The 25,973-nt window shown below is 41.9% G+C and overlaps 1 long non-coding RNA gene across 2 annotated transcripts; it reads left to right on the forward strand.

Annotated features, from left to right (window-relative positions):
• The first annotated feature begins 1,071 nt into the window (after window positions 1-1,071).
• LOC138763712 (uncharacterized) lies at window positions 1,072-23,451 on the forward strand. Of its 2 annotated transcripts, none has more exons than XR_011357741.1 (4): window positions 1,072-1,235; window positions 8,817-9,740; window positions 9,879-9,990; window positions 17,008-23,451. It is a non-coding gene; the product is annotated as an uncharacterized lncRNA (long non-coding RNA). The 2 variants fall into 2 exon arrangements; XR_011357740.1 differs by having other exon boundaries at window positions 8,817-8,870.
• Window positions 23,452-25,973: the final 2,522 nt, after the last annotated feature.

Genomic DNA, 25,973 nt, shown 5'->3' on the forward strand with positions numbered 1-25,973 from the left:
AGGAAGTCGGCACCCAGCAATGACCGGGACACAACAGCAAGAATGAACTTCCATGTGAACATTGTCGCTGAATTTCAGGGGTATAGTTTGTGTGCCATATGTAAGAATTGAACTGTTATTTATCGCAGTGAGCGCCGGACCCGCACTCCTGGTACAGGTGTCAAAGCCCAAGGGAGGAAGGACATTAACCTCTGCACCCATGCCAACTAGAAATTTGCACTGGGAGAGTTCATCCCAGACATAGAGTAGACTGTTATGGTGGCCAGCCTCTGAGGCTATTGTCATGGAGTCATGCTTGTCTGGGGAAACGTATGCCCTCGTTGCCAAAACTCACGGAGCCTGGGCCTTTGGTTGTGATGCAGCACTAATTTCAGTGGGCCTTGCTCTTTTGCACACCACAGAATGTCTGCACGAGCGGCCACGTTTCGAGGGTTATAAAAGTCTTCATCAGCCAACATGAGGTGGCTGTCTTCTGGCATATGTTCTAAAAAACAACTACTCAAAGAGCAAGCAAGGTCTATGGCCATCTGGCAGTGCCAACATGTCATTCATTAACTCCAAAGGGGGACGGTGCCCCAAATCATCGATTTAGAGAAGCCATGCAGCTTGCTCACGTCATGAGAGACTGTAAATCCAGAGAAGGAGGGCTCTTAGGGCTTCATACTTGTTGAGAAATCAACTACTCAACCGGCCCTGTCCTGGTCGAGGGCGTTTACTGCATGATAGTACATAGTGGTGTCCACTTATATCTTGTGAATGTGGAACTGGACCTCAGCCTGCCCGAACCAAACTTCAAGATGAGTGGTCGAAAAGACATGCAGATTGAGTGAAACCGCTGTGTTGCCCATATTGGGTCCAAAATCTGTTTGGGCCCATCAGAGCCCCCAGTGTAACAGCTGTGTTGCAGTGCAAAATGAAGAACAAGAAAATGATCAGATGTGGTCGAGTTGAAGTTCAGTAAAAGTCGTTTTCTCAAACAGTTACACGCAACTTTTGAAAACCCCGAACGTTCCAAATGACGTCATTGCATTGTGATGTCATGACGTCACTCGGAACCTCCCCAACCAGTTCTATTTAGCCTCCGGTGAGCCGCTAAAATTTCAAGTTAATTATAAAGAAGGATAGGTCTGGTCATTGGATTGAGATACTAAACTGCAGAAAAGCAAATTATGATGAAAAGAAGGATCTAGAATGTGTGAATTGGGTTAAGTTGTTTTCTGGGAAGGATTTGCATGGTAAGTGGAGGACCTTCACAGGTGAAATTTTGAGTACAAAGTTTATATGTTCCGGTCAGGCATACAGAACCTTGCTTCTTGAGGGATGTTGGGGATCTAGTTCGGAAGAAGAGAGAGAGAGAGGTGTATAGTAGGTATAGGCAACAAGGAGCAAAAGATGTTCTTGAAGAGTATTAAAAAATGCAAGAAAAAACAATAAATAAATCAGGAAGGCTAAATGAAGATGAGTTTGCTTTAGCAGATAATGTAAAGGAAATTTCAAAGGGTTTCTACAGATGTATTAAGAGAAAAAGAATAATAAAGTACAAAATTGGTCCCCAGAAGACGAGAGTGCTCAGCTATATTTGGAACCAAAAGAAATGGAGAGATTGTGGTGGCATGCCACTAGGCAGGCGAACCAGCCCCGCTTTTAATCCACGCGGCGGGGCAGCCAGCCAAAATGGCGCCATCAGTGGTTTCCCCTTCTTCTCAGCACCGGGCTCAAAAGCCCGCGCTGGGGGACCACGTGACGCCTGAGTGACGTCGGCACCCCCCAGCGCGGTTCTCAGCCAGCACCGGGCTAGGAGTATAAGTCTAGCCCGGCAGCCAGCAATAAACCAGTTTTTCTGCTCACTGAGCTCAACCCATCTGGTTGTGTGTTCTTCCAGTAGCAGTGTAGCTGCCGCAACAATTGGTGACCCCGACTGGTTCAAATGTCTTTAAACCCAACATGAGCGAACCTGGGATCAGTGCTATAGCCATCAAGCTGCCTGACATCTGGGTTCAGGAGCTGGAGACCTGGCTCGGCCACGCGGAGGCTCAGTTTCACCTCCGCCAAATTTCATCCGACACTTCCAAATTTTACCATGTGGTCGCCGCCCTGAACCAGGCCACCGCCAAACGTGTGCTGCACCTCATTCAGCACTCGCCCGCTGAAGACAAATACGGGACCATCAAGCGAGTGCTCACCGGATCCCTCGGACTATCCAGGCATCAGTGTGCTGCTCAGATGCTGGACCTCGACGCCTTGGGGGACCTGTCCCCGGTGGAGCTGATGGACGAAATGCTCGTGCTCATGGGAGATCACACCAACTGCCCACTCTTTGAGCAAATTTTCCTCGACCGTCTGCCCAATGACATCCGGCCATTACTGGCCCAAGAGAGCTTTACCAACCTGAGGAAGGTTGCTCAGAAGGCCCAAGTGCTATGGCTTGAGCAATTCCCAGAGGGCTCTGTGGTCCAGCACATCATGAGGCACGGGCATGACCATGCCAAGCCTGCCCCTAGCGCTGCAGTGGAACACCTGGCCCCTGCAGGGGCCACCTGGAGCATAACCAGGGGCATGGCATCCGCACCGGGCCTCTGCTTCTACCACCAGTGCTGGGGAGCCAAGGCTCAGAAGTGTCGTCACTCCTGCTCGTTCTAGGGAAACGAGCAGGCCGGCGACTGTTAATGGCTGCGGTGGCTGGCCAAGAACACAGCCTCCTCTACCTGCGGGACTCAGTGAGTGGCCAGCATTTACTCATCGACACTGGGGCCAAGATCAGCGTCATCCCGGCCATGGCCATCGAGTCCAGGAACCGACCTAGAGGACCCCCCCTCCGTGTGGCCAACGCAACACAGATCCGGACGTATGGGAACAAGACAGTCCATTTCCAGATCAGCCGGCAAAAGTTCTCATGGAGGTTCACTGTCTCGTCCCTTCCAACCATCATCCTGGGTGTCGACTTCCTCCTCACCCATGGCCTCCTGGTGGGTGCCTGGTTGATGCCCAGAATTTCCAGGCTATTTGCCTTGACACCTCCTGCTCAGAGCAGCCACAAATGGACATGATCAGCACACCCAGAGACAAGTTCCAGCGAATCCTGGACAAGTTCCCGGCCCTCCTTAGGCCACAGTTCTCCGCTGCCTCACCACGCCACGGGGTGTTCCACCACATCCCCATCCAAGGTCCACCTGTTCACGACAAGCCATGCAGGCTCCTGCCTGACAAGCTCCAGGTGGCGAAGGAAGAGTTTTCACATCTGCTGGATCTGGGGATCATATGGCACTCCGACAGCCCATGGGCCTCGCCGCTCCACCTGGTCTCGAAATCCTCTGGTGGCTGGCGCCCCTGCAGAGACTATTGACAGCTCAACGAGGCAACAGTTCATGATCGTTACTCCATCCCTCACATCCAGGACTTTATGGCCAACCTGCACGGTGCGAGGGTTTTCTCCAAGGTTGACCTGGTGCACGGGCATCACCAAATCCCGGTGCATCATGAGGACATACCCAAGACGGCCATCATCACCCCCTTCGGCTTTTTTGAATTCCTTCGTATGCCATTTGGGCTAAAGAACGCAGCTCAGACCTTCCAGCGCCTCATGAACTCAGTGGACATGGATTCGTCTTCATTTACTTGGACGACATCCTCATTGCCAGCAGGGATCGGGCGCAACACGAGGCCCACCTGCGCGCCCTCTTCTCCTGGCTTGCTGACTTCGGCCTCACCATCAACCCTGCCAAGTGCCAGTTCGGGAAAGAGTCCATGCAGTTCCTGGGCCATACCATCACGGCTGAAGGAGCCATGCCCGCCGCTATGAAGTTCGCTGCTATCAATGAGTTCCCATGCCCGAACAACCTCAAGAGGCTGCAGGGGTTTGCGGGTATGGTCAACTTCTATAACTGATTCATCCCAGGAGCTGCGCTCATCATACAGCCACTATTCGCCCTCATCACAGCGAAGCACAAAACGCTCACCTGGACCCCAGAGGCCTTCATTGCATTCAAGGCCACCAAGAACGCCCTCATGAAGGCTACCATGCTTGCCCACCCGCACACCAACCTGCATATGTCGCTCTCCGTCGATGCCTCTGCCACAGCTGTCGGTGCCGTCCTGAAGCAGCAGGTGAATGGACAATGGAAGCCACTGGCATTCTTTAGCCGGCTTCTCCGTCCACCAGAGTGCAAGTATAGAGCCTTTGACCATGAGTTACTGGGCATGTACCTGGCAGTGTTGCATTTCTTGGAGGGGAGGACTTTTACCATCTTCCCTGACCATAAACCCCTCACTCAGGTGCTCGTGATGGCAAATAATCCCTGGTCGGCCCACCAGCAGCGTCACCTCTCCTTCGTGTCAGAGTTTACCACCGACATTCGGCACAAGGCAGGGAAGCACAACCTGGTCGCCGATGCATTCTCACGACCAGCCATCTGCGCGCTAACATCTGGCCTCGACTTCAACCAGCTTGCCCGGGACCAGAAGTCCGACGAGGAGACGCAAGCCTTCAGGACTGCCATCACGGGCCTACGGTTCAGAGACCTCCCGACTCCTAGTGCCGAAGGCACCGTCCTGTGTGATGTCTCCATGGGCACCCCGCGGCCAGTGGTACCCCAGCAGGGGTGCAGGCAAGTCTTCCATCACATCCACGACCTTTTGCATCCGTTCATCAGGTCCACAGTCTGTATGGTGGCAGAATGGTTCGTCTGGCATGGGCTGCAGAAGCAGATTGCGGGCTGGGCCAGAACATGCACCCATTGCCAGATGTCCAAGGTGCACAGGCACACCAGGGCGCCCGTGCAAGAGTTTGAGCACGTCCTTGAATGGTTCAGCCACATTCATGTGGACATATTCGGGCCCTTACCAGTTTCCCGGGGCAACCATTACCTGTTCACGGTGGTAGACCACACCACTCAGCCCAAGGTGATCCCAATGACGGATGCCTCCATGAACTCCTGATCCCGAGCGCTGTTGCATGGTTGGGTCGCCCGGTTTGGCATTCCGAATCACTTCATCAGTGATTGGGGTGCCCAGTTCACCTCTGTGCTCTGGGCACAGCTTGCCAACAGGTTGGGGATAGAGCTACACCACACCACGGCCTATCACCCTCAGGCCAATGGACTGGTCGAGCTTCTGCACTGCTGCCTTAAGTCGGCACTTATGCCTTGACTCACTGGTCCCAACTGGGTGGACGAACTGCCTTGAGTTCTCCTGGGCATCTGCTCAATGGCCAAGAAGGATCTGCAGGCATCATCAGCTGAGCTGGTCTACAGCGCACTGCTGGCACTGCCTGGTGAGTTCATCAACATGCCTCACAAACCCCAGTAGTCACCGCATGAGCTACTTCCCCACCTCCAGGCCCACTTGGACTCATTTGCACCCCTACCACTGCCCAGACACAGCTCACGGCTATCTTACATACCCAGCAAGCTGCACTCCGCAGAGTAAGTTTTTATTCAGTGGAACCCGCCCGCGGCACCCCTGCAGAGACCTTACGAGGGGCCATACAGGGTTGTCCAGCATTCAGGGTCTACGTTCACACTGGACATCGGTGGCAGGCGGGAACTGTTTACTGTGGACAGGCGGGAGCTGTTTACTGTGGACAGGCTGAGGCCAGCTCACCTTGACCCCACCGAATCAGTGATTGTGGCCCAGCCCAAGAAGTGAGGCTGCCCAGCTAAAAAGGACATTGGTGCTGATTCTGGGGAGGGGGCTGTGTGGTGGCATGCCACGAGGCAGGCGAACCGGCCCCGCTTGTAATCCATGCGGCGGGGCAGCCGGCCAAAATGGCGCCATCGGTGGTTTCCCCTTCTCCGCACCGGGCTCAAAAGCCCGTGCTGGGGGACCATGTGATGCCCGAGTGACATCGGCGCCCCCCAGCGTGGTTCTCAGCCAGGTCCGGGCTGGGAGTATAAGTCCAGCCTGGCAGCCAGCAATAAACCAGTTTTTCTGCTCACTGAGCTCAACCCGTCTGACTGTGTGTTCTTCCAGTAGCAGTGTAGCTGCTGCTACAAGATTTCATTTTTTTTTGCATGTATTTACTCAGAAAACTAGCACAGAGTAAAGAGAAGTTCGGAAAACAAGCAGAGAGGTCAAGGAACCTATACAGATTAAAGAGAAGATGTTTGTTGTCTTAGAGCAAATAAGGGCCTGACAAGATGTTACATTGGACCTTGAGGGAGGCTCATGTAGAAATTGTAGGGGCCTCTTGCAGAAATATTTAAAATGTCCTTAGCCACAGGTGTGGTGCTCGATGATTGGAGGGTAGCTCATGTTGTTCTGATGTTTTTTAAAAAAAAAGCTCCGAAAGTAACTCTGGAAATTATTGGCAGGTGAGCCTGACATCAGTTGTAGGTAAATTATTGAAGGGTGTTCTAAGAGATCAGATATATAAATATTTGGTTAGTTAAGGACTGGTTAGGAATAGTCAACTTGGTTTGTGCGTGGTAGGTCATGTTTAGCAAATCTCGTAGAGTTTTTTGAGGCAGTTGCCAGAAAAGTTGATGAAGGAAAGGCTATGGATGTTGTCTACATGGCCTTTGGCACATGGGAGGTTAGTAAGGAAGGTTCAGAAGCTTGGTATTTATGGTGAGGTAATAAAATGGAGAAGTTTATACAAGAGAAGCCAAAGAGTGGTGGTGGCTTATTGTTTCTCAGACCGGAGGCCTCAGGGATTGATGCTGAAACTATTGTTGTTTGTCATCGATATTAGTGATCTGGATGATATTGTGGTAAATTGGTTCAGCAAGTTTGCTGATAGCAACAACCGAGGTGTGGACAGTAACTTATAGAGGGATCTGGACCAGCTGGAAAAATGAGTTGAAAAATGGCAGATAGCATTTAATGCAGATAAGTGTGAGGTGTGGCATTTTGGAAGGACAGACCAAGAAAGAATGTACTCAGTGAATAGTAGGGCACTGAGGAGTGAGGTTGAACAGAGGGATCTGGGAAAACAGTTACTTAATTCCCTGAAAGTGGTGTCACAGGTGGATAGGGTTGTAAAGAGAGCTTTTGGCATATTGGCTTTAATAAATCATAGTATTGACTACAGGAATTGGGATGTTATGGTAAAGTTGTATAAGACATTAGTGAGGCTAATTTTGGAGTATTGTGTGCAGTTTTGGTCATCTAACTACAGGAAAGATATCAATAAGATAGAAAGAGAAGAGAGAGGATGCACTAGGATGTTGCCTGGATGCAGGAACTGAGTTACAGGGAAAGTTTAAACAAGTTAGGACTTTATTCCTGGATTGTAGAAAAATGAGGGGAGATTTGATAGAGGTATTTAAAATGACGTGGGTTATTGACAGAGTAAATATAGATGGACTTTTTCTATTGAGTGTAGGTGGGATACAAATGAGAGGACATGGGTTAAGGGTGAAAAGGGAAAAGTTTAGGTGGAACATTAAGGGGAACTTCACACAGAGAGTGGTGGGAGTGTGGAATGAGCGGCCTGCTGAAGTGGTCAATGTGAATTTTGACAGGTACATGGATGAGAGGTCTATGAAGGGCTATGGACTGGGTACAAATAGAACTAGGCAGAAAAATAGTTTGGCACAGACAAGAACGTCAAAGGACCTTTTTCTATGCTGTAATGTTCTGTGATTCTATGTTTCTAGGTTTAATTACATTCAGTGCCGAAATGAGAACGTTGACAATGAAGGGAGTTCTTGATGGTATTTCTGTTGAAAACCAGGAGAGAACAGATGAACAAATAAAATTGGAGATGTGGACTACACTCCCCTCTTGCTCACTCTGTATCCGATTGTAAATACATCTCCATATTCTTGTCACCATGCAGTATTCTTTTACCCACTTGCTTATCATCTATTTTCCTTATCATTAAAAATCTGAAAGATCTACATCATCATCCTTGCAGGAAGATAGCTCTAAACATTAATAACCTCCTGACAGAAAAAACATCTTGTCTCGGCTTTCAATAGGTAACACCTTATTTTTAAATAAATTCTTCCATAGGGAAAATATCTTTACCACATCCATCCTATTATTGACACTTAAAAACCATGCATATTTCAATTAAGTAATCTCCACCAGATAGAAGCCAAGCTTGCCTTACATTTCCTCGTAATCAACCTGCCCATTTTAGGTCTGCATCTTGTAAAACTTATCTGACCTAGTTTCTTCAAAAAGGAAATCAATACTATACACATACTTCAGATAGTCTACTCTGGACTAGAGTCATAAACTGAAGTTCATTGGAGAAATATTACTCATCCCTTAGCAAATTGGGCTGTTTGAATTGGATCAGTATAGGTGTTATTAATGATGCTGAACTCCGAAATTGTTTCAGAAGAGCTCCATACAGACCTCATGACATAGTAAAGATTATGCACGAAACCACAGATGTTTGAGGAACTCATATCTAGATATCTTGCGACTGATGTCCATCCTTGGATGACCATTTTCATCAGTCATATCTCCATTGGATATGAAGTTTGGCTCTTTTCCCATGGTTTCCATTAATTTCATTTTGACTAAGGCATCTTTCCTGGCTACCCACAAATAACTGGGATTGGTAGTTCAGTTCCAAAACCATTGGCCTACTGATCACATTAAAGGCCATAGATAATACCACGATTATACATGGTGTCCTTCTGCTCTGGTTTTGTGAGTAACTAAAAAAAAATTCAATAAAAAATAATAAATGTGGACAGTATGGGAACCACAGTTTCTTTCACAGATGGGACAAGAGGTGTTGAAAGGGCAGATGGATTATTAGCTTGTGAAAAAGGTTTACTGCTTACATGGGGCTTCATTGTGCTTCTGGTGCATGGTCTTGGGTTATCAATTCCTAACAAATACTCCTTTTTCACTTTCAGTGGTGATTGGACCAAGACTTCTAGAAATCAGTGAGGATGTTTCATTGCTTTAAGGTGTGCACCTACAATCTGGTAATGTCATCCAATAACAGGGTTTGAATGGGGAGATTGGTATGGAGCATGTGAGTGAAATGGCCAACTTCACAGAATCAAGTGAGTGACCAAAATTCCAAGCTGCAGATGTTGGCCTGGGAGAGGATACTGAATTGGTTCACTTCTCTTTCCATAGGATTTTTCAGTAGACAGTAGTAACTTCCCAGTACCTTGAGGTGCCTGCTGTAGATTGCCCAAGCTGTATAAGCATATCAGAGAGCAAGGTCACTCTACAAGATAAGTAGCTACTAAACAGGTTGATGTAATGAATTTCATTAATTCCCTTGTGTAAAATGAGCGTAAATATGATGGGGAGAGCTGCTTTGTTTTGTCAGAGACTAGGGTATTTTAGGATGTGGAATATATCTTGATTTTCATATAACATTGATGAATACAGTCTGAATGGAGGCAGTGAGCCCAAGTGAGAAAACATGTTTCAGGTTGATGCCATGGGAAAAATAAAGAAATTTAGGTTTAATGAAGCAGAGAAAAGTGGATGGAAACAGAGGGGAAAGGAGTGGAAACAATGAATGAAGTGAAAGGAAGAAGAGATAGTGCTGGAAACTGAAAGAGGGTGGTGATGGTGGTACGAGAGGAAGAGATCTCTCTACAGGAGGTGAAGTTGTCAGCACTGGGAAAACTGGATGTGTAAGTCTGAAGTGAAAACAGAAAATGCTGGGCATGGTCATGGTTTGAAATTGCTGAAGTCAGCATTGAGTGAAAAGTCAGTAACATGCTGTTCGAGATCAGGTGGCTCAGTGCAGACGTCAAACACAGCATCTTACCTTCTGGCAAAGTACATTACAGCCTTCTGGATTCAACATCTTCAAAGTGAGTATCTTCATCATTTCCAGTTTTTATTTCAGTTTTTTACATCCACACGCACAAAACAAAAAATCACCCTTGTGCTTGTTTCCTCTTTTAGGTTCTGAGAAGTTCCTCCTTCAGAGTGTGTTTTTTTTTCTGCAGACTTGTGAGCTATTACTTTGGAAGGAGTGATTCGAGGACACAATCCACTGGCAAAAACTCCCAATTTGTGTTTACCATGTGAATCCAAAAAGGAAGTTCAATAAAACCCCTGGTATGTGACATTTATGGGGATTGGCAGATGCCAGATTAGTGTATTTGCTTGAGACTTACTTTTACAAAGTCTAACTATGAACTAATGCACCCACATTAAGAATAAATAGTTTAAAAGACAAAAAGCAAAAGTACTATCCTGGACCAACTTCACTTGGCATGAATATATTAACCTTAAAGCATTTTACTTTATTTTCAGTCACATTCTTTGAAAACAGTTATCCGTGACTGCATCTGCAAGTTCCTCCCCCTCTACGGAGCAGCCCAAAAGACAAAAAAATAACATTATAAATAATAAATCCTCGCCCCTCCCCAAAGTTTGCAAATAAAGTCATTGACTGAGCAGAGAAAGGAGACACTTTAAGAGAGTCACCTCAATGATGAGTGGGTGTCGTTATTACTGTTTCACACAATTTTATTCAAATATCTGCTATGAGCAAAGCACAACCAAGACACTCTGCTGCTGAGTATTTGATCCCATCTTCACCAAAGGTTTATGTGCTACTTCAGAGAACATTTAATTTTACCATTTTAAACCTATGTAATTTTTTACCTATTCAAGACAAGTTTATTGTCATTTGATTGTACAAGTGCAGCACGATGAAATAGCGATCTCCGGTCCATGGTGCAAAACCAAAGACATACAACCAGTCATAACATACACACAGACAATATATATGCACGACAAGTATTTCGTCAATACAAATAAATAAATAAATAAATGTCGATTCATGAATATGAGAGTCTCGGATAGTTAGAATGAATGGTTCCTTTTGTTGTTCAGCATTCTCACTGCCTGTGGGAAGAAGCTGTTCTTCAGCCTGGTGGTGGTGGCTCTGATACTTTTTCCTGATGGGACCAGCTGAAAGATGCTGTGTACTGGGTGGAAGGGTTCCTCAATGATTTTGCATGCCCTTTTCAGACAACGGTCGTGGTAGATACATCAATGGAGGGGAGGGAGACTCCAGTGATCCTCTCTGCCACTCTTATGTTCCTGTGGATTGATCTCAGATCCCTTTCTCTGCAGAAACTGCACCACAGGGTGATGCAGCTGGCCAGGACACTATCAATTGAACTTCTGTCAAGTGAGTAAGTAAGGAGATGTTGAGCATCCACGATAGGTCACCAGTTAAGTGAACTTCAAGGAGTTCTCTGGTGCTCTCCACTCTCACTACTATAGAGTTGTTGATGTGTATTGGAGGATGGTCATTCCTGGTCCTCCTGAAATATATGATTATCTCCTTCATCTTGTCCACGTTGAAACTCAGGTTATTACTCTCACACCATTTCACGAGATTTTCCACCTCTTCTCCGGAGAGGGACTGATGAGGCCAACTACTGTTGTGTCATCTGCAAATTGATGACACTGTTGGATGCAGTTGTGGATGAGTAGCATGAACAGGAGCGGGTGAGTACACAGCCTGAGGTGTTCCAATACACAGCGTGACAGTACTGGATGTTCTGCTACAATCAGGACAGACCATGGTCTTTCAGTTAGGAAGTCCAGAATCAAGTTCCAGCAAGGACAGCTTCTTCACCAGTCTCTGGGGAACGATCATATTAAATGCCAAGCTGAAGTCAATGAACTGCAGCCTGGCATATGAGGCATTGTTGTCCAGGTGGGTCAGGACAGAGAGAAGGGACAAGGCTATAGCATAATCTGTGGAATGGCTTCTTCTATCCGCAAATTTAAATAGGTTTAGTGTCTCCTGGGAGGTGTGCATTGATGTGTTCCATCACCAGATGCTCAAAGCATTTCACAATGGTTGAGGTCAGTGCCACAGGGCAGTAGTCATTGAGACCTGTTGTTGCCCTCTTGGGTACCAGGATGATGGTGGCTGTCTTGAACCCTGTGGGAATGACAGACTGCTGCATTGAGGTGTTGAAGATGTCTCTGAAGACGTCCGTCATATGGTCTTCACAGTCCTTCAGAATCCGAACATGTATGTTGTCTGGTCCCACTGCGTTGTGTGGGTTCACCTTGGATCAGGTTCTCCTCACCTCTGCTGCGGCTATACAGGAGGCCTGTTCATCAGCCCTATTATTTTATCCTTTTTTTTTCTTTTTTTAAAATTGGTGTTTATATTATACATTATAAATATTTAAACAGTACAGTTATATATTGTGCTATAAGATTCAAAAGGGAAAAACATATTATTACTAAAAAGACTTCTCATGATAAAAAATTAATCCAGAGCATAATCATATTAAAAAATAGAATTAATCACACAAAAAAACCCAAAAGAAAAAAATCAAAATCCCCTACCACTAAGCAAGGTTAAAAGTTAACACGTAGGAATCAAGTGACAACTATTTGGAAATGGACAGCACAGCAGCAATGTTTCAGAACAACCCTAATTCTTAAGATTGTGATAATAGTCCATAAATGGGCCCCATGTCATTTGAAAGTTAATATTTGAATCTTTGATGGCATATCTAATTTTTTCTAAAACAAGACATAATAGTGCTTAACCATTGTGTATGTGTAGGTGGAGTATTATCTTTCCATTTAATCAAAATTGCACATCAGGCTATCAATGATATAAAGGATTAAATTTGGTTTTGAGTTGAAGTCAATAATATGTCATCATCTTGAAATGACCCAAATAGAGCAATTAAAGGGCAAGGTTCTAATTTAAACTTGAGAATCACTGATAATGTTTTAAAAATATCCTTCCAAAAATTTTATAAACTAGGGCAAGTCCAGAACATGTGAGCCAAAGAAGCTTCACCAATTTTATATTTGTCATATTGAGGATTTATATCTGAATAAAAATGAGACAATTTAACTTGAGACATATGTACTCCATGGACCATTTAAATTGTAACAAACAGTGTCATTAACAAAAGGAGGTTGTATTAAACAGATTACAAATAAAATCCCAAACCTCATCTGATAATGAAAGATTCAAATCCTGCTCCCAGTCGTTCTTGATTATAACTAACAAGACTATACTTAAATCAGATAATTTATTATAAATAAGAGGTGTTAAACCTTTATGAGAAAGTTGTAAATCAAACTATGTCTAATTATTGGATAATCAGTTAGTTTATATAAAGAAGATTAAAAATAAAAGACACTAGAACTGCCATCATAGAAGCACTTTTAGTAAAACTTAGTTCCATTTCTACCCATGAAGGGTGGTCAAGTACATTATCGAAGGGTAACAAAAGAAGCAAATTACATATATTGACTTCCCAATAATAAAATCTAAAATTAGGTAATGCCAGTCCACAGTTCCTTTTAACTTTTATGAAGATGAGCTTTATTTAAGCAGGGGCGTTTTCCTTGCCATATGTAGGAAGATATAATCAAATCCAATGAGTCAAAAAAAAAAGGATTTGGGAATGAAAATTGGTAAAAATTGGAAAAAATATAAAAATTTAGGTAAAATATTCATTTTAATGAAATTGATGCAACCTATCATGGAAAAAGATAAAGGTGACCATCTCAATAGCAATAATTTGACCTGATTTAATAAAGTAGAAAAAATGTCCTTAAAATGATATTTAAAGCCCCTAGTAATTGTAATGCCAATATAGGTAAATTGATCCTTCACAATCTTAAAAGGAAAATTAGAATATCTTGGGATAAAACCATTTAAAGGTAAAAGTTAACTTTTATGCAGATTCAACTTGTATGCAGAAAAAATAACTAATATGATAAAGCAAAGCTAATATGTTTGGTAAAGAAACATCTGGATTCGATACAAAAAGTTAAAAGATCATCTGCATATAAGGAAACCTTGTGTTGAATGGCATTCCTATGGATCCCTATAAAATCTCTACTTTCATGAAGAGCAATTGCTAGAGGTTCTAATACCAAGTCAAAAAGTAATGGATTTAAAGGCAATCTTGACAAGTACCCTGTTGAAAATTAAAAGGTTTTGATTGTTGTGAAATAGTATGAATTGAGGCATTGGGACATAAATATAATAATTAAATTTTTCCAAAGTGGCAATTTAATAACCAAATTCCACCCAATCAAAAGCCTTCTCTACATCTAAAGAAAGAACACATTCAGCAACAGGAATGGGAGGTAAATATAAAATATTCAATAAATGTTCCATATTAAAATAAAAATAAAACTGGTTTGATCTTCAGAAATGATTAATGGTAAAATATTCTCCAATCTATGGGTCAATATTTTAGTCAAAATCTTTGTATCTAGCACATTCAAATTGATCATTTCCCTTTTTCAGAATAAGAGAAATACAAGGTTCATTAAGAGATGTTGGAAGATTTACTTGTTTAAATGAGTCATTAAGCACAGAACCTAGTCCGGGCACAAGCAGTTTGGAAAAGGATTTATAAAATTCCACAGTGTACCCATCAGGTTCTGATGATTTACCAGATTGTATGGAGGAAATTGCAAAAAGTATTTCCTCTTGAATTTTTAACATTTATTTTCCTTGATGATTTTTAGCCAGTTGCTTGAGGCCCTGGAAAAAATAAAGACATTTAGGTTTAATGAAACAGAGAAAAAGGATGGAAACAGAGGGGAAAGGAGTGGAAACAATACTGTTCCTGTATTTTATTCCACTCTGTGAGCTTCACATATTAACTCAGTCCCATCTTCACTCCCAGTTCCATGTCAGTTCCTTGTTCAGCAGGATTCACTGGTTAATGGTCAAAACCAGAATCTTTGGTTTTTCAAATTGAATAAACTAAGACCAATAATAGAATTTTCTCCTTGCTCTTCTGTCTGAAGTCAGTCAAATTAAATTGCATATTGATTTAGATATGGGATTTTATTAATCTGTGTTGCTTAGAACTCTACCATGTACCACTTTAACTAATTAAAATCTTTGGCAAATCTTGGTGCCCTAACAAAGAATAGTTGATTGAAATTCCCAAAGGCGAGAAGGAGACTCTACAGCTTGTAAACAAATCACTTCTTGATATTACCTGTTCCACTGCAGAAAAGAGGATGACTTTTCAATAATTTTGAAAGCAACATTTGTGTAATACATTTTTGCATCACTGAAAGAAGATTTTCTAGGTACTTGCTAAAGCAATGTTACTTTAAACTGGGAAAGCAAGTATCTTTGGGGGGGGGGGGAAAGTGCCTTCTTTGAGATTGAACACATTCATTAAATCTTAACTAAGGATGCAAATTGGTCTGGACACAGTCCAGAAAGAAAACTGTAGCGTCTTTGTGGCTTCCAGCTTCAGCCTTGTGTTGGCACTGCTTCACTGATTTTTCAGTTGTGACACAACCCAGATAGAGAAAATGTGTTGGAATGTAGTGTACTGCAGCTGAGAGTACATTCTGTCAGAGCTTAGTGTACTTCAGCATGAGTGGGGAACTATCATTTTGGTACAAATTAAAATGCAAACTTATGACCAATGTGGGTTAAGCATTGGTCCTTTGGCACTCGTTTTCCAGTTGGAAAATGAAGGAAAATATCATGGGTACAGTATTACCTGTGCCTTAACTGGATGTGGCCCAGCAAATGGCTACCACCAGAAAACTGCTATTTTTTGTTTTTTGTTTGTTTGTTGTGCTCTGCTTCATGTGGAGATTTCTACATCAGAAAAGAAAACCTTTGCCATATCAGTCTGGATGCATGGAGTCCAAGTCTTGGAAGTGGAAGAGCAGTGTCTGAACCACTCCATCATTCAACATCAGTCCCTCCCTTTTTCTTCTTCTCTCTACCAAACTTTGAAATATTGATTGGAACAACAAACTAACTGATCACCCTAGGAAGCTGAGAAAAATAACAAAAGGAGTTGGAGAGTGATCTGTGTGGAGCATGACAAATTGAGAAAGGACAGGGAGGGTAAACTGGGAGATGATTGGCTACTTCTGCATGAAGCCAAATGAAACAAGCACCAAGAGTCACAATGTGTTCAACATATTAAAATCAATGAATGAGTCATGGCATTCTAACCTACAGTCCATTAAAATTTCCCAACTCTGCTTTCTTCATTTCCTGGAAAGGAAGCAATTGATCTACCTCCCATCCATGCACAGAGTCAACTACACTCTTGTCTGGTATGAATTCTTATCCACAGCCATCTTCTTACAGTTTTACAATACCAGTAAGATGTTTATTTTGTTGACCCATGTCACATTTTCTCCGGCCTAATTGAGACAAGGAAGAGAATCAGATTACTGCCTGTTATCTTGCCTTCCTCTGCCCTTTGCATCACTGTTCATCCTCATCTCTCCTCTTGGATTCCCTCTTGACCTTCCACAATCACCCCTCCAGGTTTCTCCCAGTTTCGCCCTGATCACTTTCTCCCTTTAATCTCTTTTCTTCTCTCTCCTTTGCTGCTCATTTTGTTTCTCTTCTTCCCATTCGTATTATTCTCCCCATTCCTTTCTTCATCCATTTTCCATTCTGTCTGATTTGAACCCAATGTTTAACCTTACTCCCAGAGGAACACAACTAACTGCAGCTACATCTGGAACAGAGGTAACATGCCTTAGTGTTTTTTTTAACTTTTTTGGATGTATTCACATTTTTTAAAAAACCTTGGCAGTTTATCTTTGGCTCAGCACATGGCAAAGATTAATTACTTTAGATGACTCAATTACCCAACACTTCTGTTTTAAGCCAAAATGCTGGGGAAGGTTCAGATATTTTTCTTAACATTTTCTAGATTTTATACTCTGTTGACTCCAATTAAGATGTGTGGATTGGGTTAAAATAGGGCTAAATAATATTTTTTTTATTATGAGCAATATACTTGTATTGTTTGTTTGGCACCAAGGCTTTGACAAAGTTTGGATTGCGCATTCTCAAGATGCCTACAGCATTTGGTTTTTAATACTTTTCTTGCCTGCCTTTTATTAACCTGCTGCTTCCTGTCCTATCTCTAATATATTAGTTGAAGAAGCTTAGTCTATGGACTCTAGGAATCATGCCATTACTGTTCAGTTTATTTCAATCAGGGTATAGGCTACTGTGATTTAAAATGCATATAGGCTACTGTGATTTAAAATGCAATGTGGGCTGAAGGGAGTATATGATGATCATTTCTTTCTGAATATATATTTTTTTTTCTTCAGGACTAAGGGAATCTTGCACACATTTTCTGGGACAGAAACAGACAAGAGTGCCAGTATCCAGCCCTTTAACATTGAGGAATCATTGAGATCAAGTTGAACCATCTATGTGGAAGGTTTACAGGCAAAAATAAATTGTAGTGTATTTTCCTTGAAATTTATGCTTTTTATTTAACGATTCCAGATCATTTTTTTCTCCTAAATGTAAGCATGTATTGCCACTGCTAAAGCCTTATAGTATTATTAGCCAAATGTTATTTAAACAAAATACAGACAGTTGAATGTTTACTAAAATTATTCTAAATTACAAAGTGTATTATTTCAATTGGTGACTTTATGTGGTCAGTCTGTGATATACTCTTGTCATCAAATACACTATTCAGCTAACTGGATGTGATATGGAATAGTTATTTGTCAGGTCGTCTTTTAACTGCTTTTCATTGAGATGCTTTTTATCTTCATAATTTTATTCCAAACATTTTGCAGTGCATAAAATTATTTAATTGGGATATCTATGAAGAGTTTCTGCTAGGCATTGGATATGCTTGTCTACTGATTTTGCAATATTCTTACTATGACATGCCATCTAGGCTATAAACTATATAGTATATGTTGTTTTCAAAAGCAGATGCTAAGCACCTTTTAAATAAAATAAATATTGTGGTTCTTAAAGGCAATGGCAATGAAAGTTGGGGAATAGCACTCTAAGGTCAGATAGATAAGTAGCAAATCTCTCACACTCTGACCCAAACAGCATGAGTTAACTTCAGGAATATTCTATTCCATTGAATCATTCCATACACTTTCTGAATCAAGTTTAAAAAATGGAACATTTCTCTTTTTCACCACTTTCTTTCAAATTAATCACCAGCTATCTCTTCTGAGTATTATTGGTTTCATCGGAACATAGGAAGTAGGAACAGGAGTAGGCCAAAAATGGCCCATCGAGCCTGCTCCGCCATTCAATACAATCATGGCTGATCTAATTTATGACCTAACTCCACCTACCTGCCTTCTCCCCATATCTTCTAATTCTTCGATCATGTAAAAATTTATCTAACCGAATTTTAAATATGTTTAATGAGGCAGCCTCAACCACTTCCCTGGTTAGAGAATTCCAAACGTTCACTACTCTCTGGGGAAAACTATTTTTCCTTATCTCTGTCCTAAATCTACTCCCCCAAATCTTGAGACTGTGTCCTCTCATTTTAGTTTCCCCGGCCAGCTCAAAAAACCTTCCTACATCTATCCTATCCATACCCTTCATAATCCTATATGTTTCTATAAGATCTCCTCTCATTCTTCTGAACTCGAGCGAATACAATCCTAGACGATTTAATCTTTCATCATAAGTCAACCCCTTCATCCCAGGGATCAACGTAGTAAACCTCCTCTGGACCGTCTCCAAAGCCAGTATATCCTTCCTCAAATATGGAGACCAGAACTGGACACAGTACTCCAGGTGCGGTCTCACCAGTACCTTATGCAGTTGCAACATTACCTCCCTACTCCTGAATTCAATTCCTCTAGCGATGAAGGCCAACATTCCATTTGCCTTCTTAATAACCTGCTGCACCTGCAACCTAACTTTTTGCGATTCATGCACAAGCACTCCCAAGTCCCTCTTCACAACAGCATGCTGTAGTTTTTCACTCTTTAAATAATATTCAGCTCTTTTATTTTTCTTGCCAAAGTGGATAACCTCACACTTACTAACATTGTACTCCATCTGCCAGACCTTTGCCCACTCATCCAGCTTAACTATATCCCTCTGCAGACTCTCCACATCCTCATTACAATTTGCTCTTCCACTCAATTTGGTGTCATCCGCAAACTTGGCTACACCACATTTTGTCCCCTCCTCCAAGTCATCAATGTAAATGATGAACAGTTGTGGGCCTAACACTGACCCCTGCGGCACCCCACTTACCACTCTCTGCCAACCTGAAAAACTCCCATTTATCCTGACTCTCTGCCTCCTGTCACACAACCAATTTTCAATCCAGGCCAATATACTTCCCCGGACTCCACTTTCCTGTAACTTACTGATAAGTCTCTTGTGTGGCACCTTATCAAACGCTTTCTGGAAATCCAAATATACAATATCAACCTGTTCCCCTCTATCCACCGCACCCATTATATCCTCAAAGAATCCTAACAAGTTTGTCAAACAAGATCTTCCCTTTCTAAAACCATGCTGCGTCTGCCTGATTGAACCCTTAAGTTCCAAAAGTTTCACTATTTCATCTTTAATGACAGCTTCAAGCATTTTTCCAACTACAGACATCAAGCTAATTGGCCGATAATTTCCAGTCTTCTGCTTACATCCCTTCTTAAAAAGTGGCGTGACACTTGCTGTCTTTCAGTCTGCCGGGACCTGCCCAGAATCCAAGGAATTTTGGTATATGACCACCAATGCATCAACTATAACTTCTGCCATTTCCTTCAGAACCCTTGGATGCATATCATCAGGACCAGGTGATTTGTCTGGCTTTAGTCCCATTAGTTTCTCCATCACTACTTCCTTTGTAACAACTATTTTATCGCATCCTTAACTCCACACTTGGGCATGCTGGACGTGTCTTCCACCGTGAAGACTGACACAAAATATTTGTTCAATGCCTCGGCCATTTCCTCATTTTTTGCTACCAGTTTTTCTTTCTCATCCTTCAATGTTAACTCTGCCCACCCTTTTCCGTTTTATATATTTATAAAATTTTTTGCTTTCTGTTTTTATATTTTGTGCCAATTTACTTTCATAATCTTTTTTCCCATTTCTTATTACCAGCTTTGTAACCCCTTGTTGTCTCTTAAAGTTTTCCCAGCCTTCCAGTTTCCCACTGCTCTTTGCAGCTTTGTACATCTGCGCCTTCAATTTTATACTCTCCTTTATTTCCTTTGTTAACCATGGTTGATTTTTCCCTCCCTTGCTGCCCTTTTTCCTGACCGGAATATATTTTTGTTGAGCATTACAAAATATTTCTTTGAAAATCTTCCACTGTTCCTCAACTGTTTCATCAATTAGCCTGTGCTCCCAGTCCACTCTGCCCAATTCCTCCCTCATCCTATGGTAGTCACCCCTATTTAAGCATAATATATTAGTTTTAGATCTAACTATTTCCCCTTCCATCTGAATGAGAAATTCAATCATACTATGATCGCTATTTCCCAGATGGTCTCTTGAATTACATCATTTACTCTACCTATCTCATTGCACAACACTAGATCCAGGAGAGCATTTTCTCTTGTTGGTTCCTTAACATGCTGCTCAAGAAAGCTATCGCGGATGCATTCTATGAAGTCCTCTTCCAGACTCCCACGACCAACTTGATTTTCCCAATCTTTGTGGAAGTTAAAGTCCCACATGACTACTGCCGTATCATTATTACATGCCTCACTTATCTCTCTATTTATTTCCTGTGCCACTAAACTATTGTTATTTAGTGGGCGATAGATAACACCCACCAATAATTTTTTCCCTTTGTTATTCTTTATCTCTACCCAAATGGACTCAACATTATGCTCTTTAGATCTTATATCATTCCTCACTACTGCCTGGAGCTCATCTTTGATTAAGAGTGCAACTCCACCTCCCTTACCATCCTGTCCATCTCTTTGCACCACCTGATACCCTTGAAAGTTTAATTCCCATTTAGGGTCACCTTTAGCCATGTTTCTGTGATGGCTACCAAATCATAGGCATGGGTACCGATTTGCGCCTCAAGTTCACTAACCTTATTTCTAATACTGCGGGCATTCAGATAAAGTGCCCTTATGCTCTTTGTCCTTTTAATATTTAGTGACTTCTGTAACCTTTTCTTTTGATTTTTCTGCCCATTATTTTTCTTTGTAATTTTCTTAAGACTATCATTGACCCGAAAACTCACCTCACCATCTGATTTTTTTACTTTCTCCTCACAATATTACTTTTCCTATTTTACTTTTCCTGGCCATTACTTTATCTTCCCTACCCTTTTCCCTATCACTCTGGTTCCCATACCCCTGCCAAATTAGTTTAAACCTTGCCCCACTGCTGTACCAAACATATTTGCCAAAATGTTGCCACCTTTTGGATTTAGGTGCAACCCGTCCCTCTTGTAAAGATCATGCCTTCCCCAAAAGAGATCCCAATGATCCAAGAAGCCAAATTCTTGCCCTGTACACCAGCACCTCAGCCACACGTTCATTTTCCTTATCCTTACATTCTTTTCATCACTTGCATTTGGAACAGGTAGTAATCCCGAGATCACCACCTTAGCGTTCCTGTCTTTCAGCTTTTGTCCCAGCTCACTGTAATCCCTTTTCATTACCACCTCCCTTTTCTTGTCAATGTCATTTGTACCCACATGTACCAAGACATCAGGCTGCTCTCCCTCTCCTCTCAGAATATTTTGGACCTGATTTGTGATATCTCGTACCCTTGCACCAGGGAGGCAGCACACCATGCAGGTATACTTATCTGGCTCACAGAACCTCCTGTCTGTACCCCTGACAATGGAGTCTCCAATAACTACTGCATTTCTCCTTTTCCTTTTCTTTTGCACCACTCTGCCAGGCTCATTGCCATTGACCTGGTGCCTGTGGTCATCTTCTGTCTGGTCATCTCCCTCAACAGAATCCAACACAACATAACTGTTGCTGAGAGGGATAGTCACTGGTGTGCTCTCCATTTTTCTCGCTTTTTTCTTTCCTCCCCTGACAGTTTCCCACTTCCCTGACACGGGTTTCAGTGGAGCCAAATGTTGAGAGGCAAGTACATTCCTAATTGAAATTCCATCAGCCATTCAGCATCAAGGTCAAAGACAGACCATGATAAAATCAGGGCAAAAAATTGTGATGAACCCACAACTAAGTAAGATGATGTGTATTTTAATTTTAATGCCAACAAGGGAAAAAGGATCTTTAGCTCTTGTCTGTCCAATGTTTAAAGGTAATTCTGAAGTATGCAATGGTAGGTTAATACAAAATATATTATTTCAATTGAGATTTGATGTTACCACCTGTAACATACTCTAGTTATCAAAGATGCCATCTCGCTAACTGGATGTGATATAGGATAGTTATATGTCACTTGAATGACAAACTTTGTTTTAAATTTTTTTTTGTGTTTTAAGGAAACTCCTCCTTGCCCAAAGATGTTGACTCTTGGCAAACACATTCACAGATGAATTTTACTATCCAGGCTAAATTTTGCAGTGCAAAATGCAAAATACAACTTGCCTTATAAAGCTTAAATAATTAATGTAGATAGGCTATTCAGGCAAAATGACACTGCTAGATTAACTTCCATCCCCATCTGATGACCACTGTTAGCTGATTTGTTGAATATGAATCAGTATCATTAACATCAGGTGATTTAATTATTTTTTTTCCTATCCCTCTGTTGTCCTGCTTTCAAGAACAGGCATGCAATGAAGTCACAGCTCATATAAGTTAATGATTCAAGAGAAAGGAACAGGTTGCAAATTGCTCCCCATGTGGTATCTGAAGTAAGTGCAGGAATGTACTCCTGAAGTGTGCCCCACTTTCTACTGAGTAGAAGTGAGCATGGAGTAGTCGTTATAGTTCAATAAAATCTTGCCTTTTTTTTTGGGTCAATTTCCTCACAGTAGTTCCCCTTCCTTTCTATTTTCAAAATCCCTTGATGAGGTATTGTTTCACTGGGATCAAAGACCATCTTGCACTTTGCCCAAGTAGTGGTTTTTCATGAATGTGATACAAAAGTGAATGTTGATGAGCTATTCTATCATCACAGTCAAATTCAACCTTCTCCACATCCAATGTCAAAGGACTATTTGGATAATCAAGAACAAAAATTTTAAATATAGTACACTTTCTTTGTCACTGGAGCCCCTGTAACAAAGGGGCTGGTGCCTGTACTTACTGGTGATTGACATGGGATCTTGCTGGACAATTAGGAAAGAAATTGCTTTTCCACTGATTAAAACCTTGTTAATCGACTATATAATTTGCAGCCAGTCAGTCATTGTTGTAACAACTTATGGTTAAACAGCACGAGACTGAGAAAAGCAGTGTTGCAGGCATTGTCCAATTTTAGCAGTGGTATCTTCATCATCAGGCTCCTGATCTGCACTTATTCTAATACTGCATGTAAGCCACCAGGAAGTTATCAAATCATGTCAGTTTGTAGAATTCCCAAGGGATATCAGGGTGGGAGATAGATCCAGAAAATGCTACACTCTATGAATTTTGCTTTAAATAGATCAGTGAGAACCAATTCCCTTGTCGCCGTAGTGGCTGGTGCTCTCACCAACAAGGTAGTACTTGTGTAAAATTTCTTCATCTTTGTGTTTACAAATAATAATTTTATTTCTTAATGATCAAACTTTTGAAATTGATGTGTAATTAAAATGGGCAACTTTGTGCCATGTATGTGTCTATATCTATAATTTATAATTTGTATCTAAATAAATGGTTTTAAAAATACATCTCCCTATTTCAGCTTCAATGGAGAAGTAATGCCTTGGATTCTTGGGCCAGTCAGGTGACATCAATGACAGAAAGTTACTGGTGTTCTTAGATGTGATTTAATTCTTTGTAATATGGCAAATTTACATCGATTTGCATATATACCCACAAGTACCACAACTGTAGCATACTATCTTTCACCACCATATTGAAAACAGAGGCATATTAGAGAGTAAGGAAGTAGCAAAGGTACATGAGAAAATTAAGAATGACATGAGGTATTTTCTTTTTTATGGAGCAAGTGGTTGGAATCTGGGGCCTTGTAAGCTGCAACACAGCATCATCATTCTCCATTGTCTCTCTGATTGTTCTGTCCATTGTGTCCACTAGAAAAATAATCACCACTCATCTCTTCAACTTTCCAACTACTCCCCTTCCTTCTACCCTGTTAAATAGTTCCCAAGTGATTTGCAAATACAGCTTAAAACTTTCAATCCCTATTATTTGAATCCCTCCCTGTGTAAGAATGTTTCTGCAGATGCTTTTACTTCAGTCAAAATAGAAAAGATACTGGAAATAGAAAACAAAAATAGAAAACACACTTAGAACTGATAAAAAATCAATGGGCTGAAACATTAGCTTCACTGCAGCTGCCTCATCAACTCAGCATTTTCTGTTTTTATTCAGTTACCTCTTTCTATGATACCTCTAATCTAAAGGCATAGATTCAAATGACACGACTGATCATGAGGAAGAAATCAAATGACATTTAAAAAAAAACAATTTCAGTAACAGTGAACCATATAAACACAGGATTGTCAGAAAACCTCATTTGGTTTACTAATGCCCCTCTGGAAAGGAAACTGCTGTCCTTGCCTTGATGTAATTTTAGACATAAAATTATAACTATCTTCTGAAAAGGCCTGTGAAACCACTGAGTCATACCACAAACTAAATTAATACACAATAAAATCAATGAACACCCAATATCCACCAAGGATTTGGATTTATCTTTAGGAAAGTCACTTCTAATCCAATTGCCATTCCAGAATTCTCAGTCTAATCTCAGGACCAGATGCTTAATTTGAGACAGCAGATGCAACAGGCTGACATGGTCATTATCATAGAATCACACTGTCATATGAACCATCACAACGCTGGGTACATACTATTTTACTGGACAGAGTTGTATGAAGAAATGGTTGTGAGAGTCATCATCCCATTGATCCCCTTGAGTATCACCTGTTGTCCTCCTTAACACTCCACCATGTTGAACAGCACCACAGGAAAACACTAAGAGAAGCAATGACACAATGGATTCTGGATCAGGTTGACAATGTCTATTACCTTGAGTTTCTCAGTAGCAGCATCATTGATTGAGCTGGCTGAGCCCTGAAGGATAATGCCATAAAGATAATGTCTTGCATTCATTGCAAATACTCCCTTCCACTCTATGACACCGTATCAGCATTGCGCTAAAATGGACAACATCAGAACAAATCAAGTAGCTTAAAACTACATATCCATCAGGGTTAGTACCTTCAAGTTCATGGAACATATCAGAGGTCGTTTTCTGAGCCAAAACATCGAGTCAACCATGAAGAAGGCACACTTTCTAAGAAGGCTAAAGTGATTTGGCATGTTGTAAAATGCTCCATCAAATGGCGTGCTGCTGGAGAGGCAGGGATGCCGGTGGTGCAGGCCCATGGAAAAGTGGGGAGTGGAGTCACAGCACTCCTGTGGGGTCTAATTGCAGAGTCCGACTGCTGGCTTTGAATGGCCCATTAAAGGAGCTGACGGTAGTTTAATTAAAAATCCCAGGACCTCAGGGTCTGGACCCAAGATGGTAGGGCCTATGATCAGCAGCAGGCCACAAGGTGTTCCCAACCCCAGGGAAGCAGAAAATGGGGAAAATTCCCCCCTCCCCATTTGAGAAGGGGGAACACTCTTTTGTTTCTCTTTCTGTTACTGTAAGAGGTGTTTTAGGCAATTTCTGCCCATGGCGAATCTGTCTACCTTATAGCAGACAAAAGCAGTTTCATGGAATATGACATTGTTTTTATTACATGGCAATAAATTTAATCTTGAATTTTGCCATTTCAACAAGTGTTTTGACTGATTGTATCACAGTTTGTGATTCAAGTGCTTAGGAATGCTGAAGCCTGCAGAAAGTGGCAAATTTAGTCAAGCCATCACAAGAACTAACCTCCTGTCCATTGAAGATATCGAAATAAAGTGCTGCAGGCAACATCATAGAGGACCCCCATCACACTGGTCACAATTTCTTCTCCACATTCTATTCAGTCAGAAAGTACAGAAGCCTGAAGTCTAGCACCTCTTGGTCCAAAAATGGTTTTTATCCAACAGCTAACAGGCTCTTGAACCTTGCCATACTATCCTAACCCAAACCATAAACTAGCTTGGGACCACCAAAAGATCTGTCTGCATGACTGAACCATCACCTTTTTAAAAATCTTGTATTATTTGCAACTGTGAATGTTTATTTATTCATCCTTTTATATATCCTTTACTTATTTATT

This window comes from Narcine bancroftii, chromosome 5 (genome assembly GCF_036971445.1).
Source record: "Narcine bancroftii isolate sNarBan1 chromosome 5, sNarBan1.hap1, whole genome shotgun sequence".
Lineage (NCBI taxonomy): Eukaryota > Metazoa > Chordata > Chondrichthyes > Torpediniformes > Narcinidae > Narcine > Narcine bancroftii.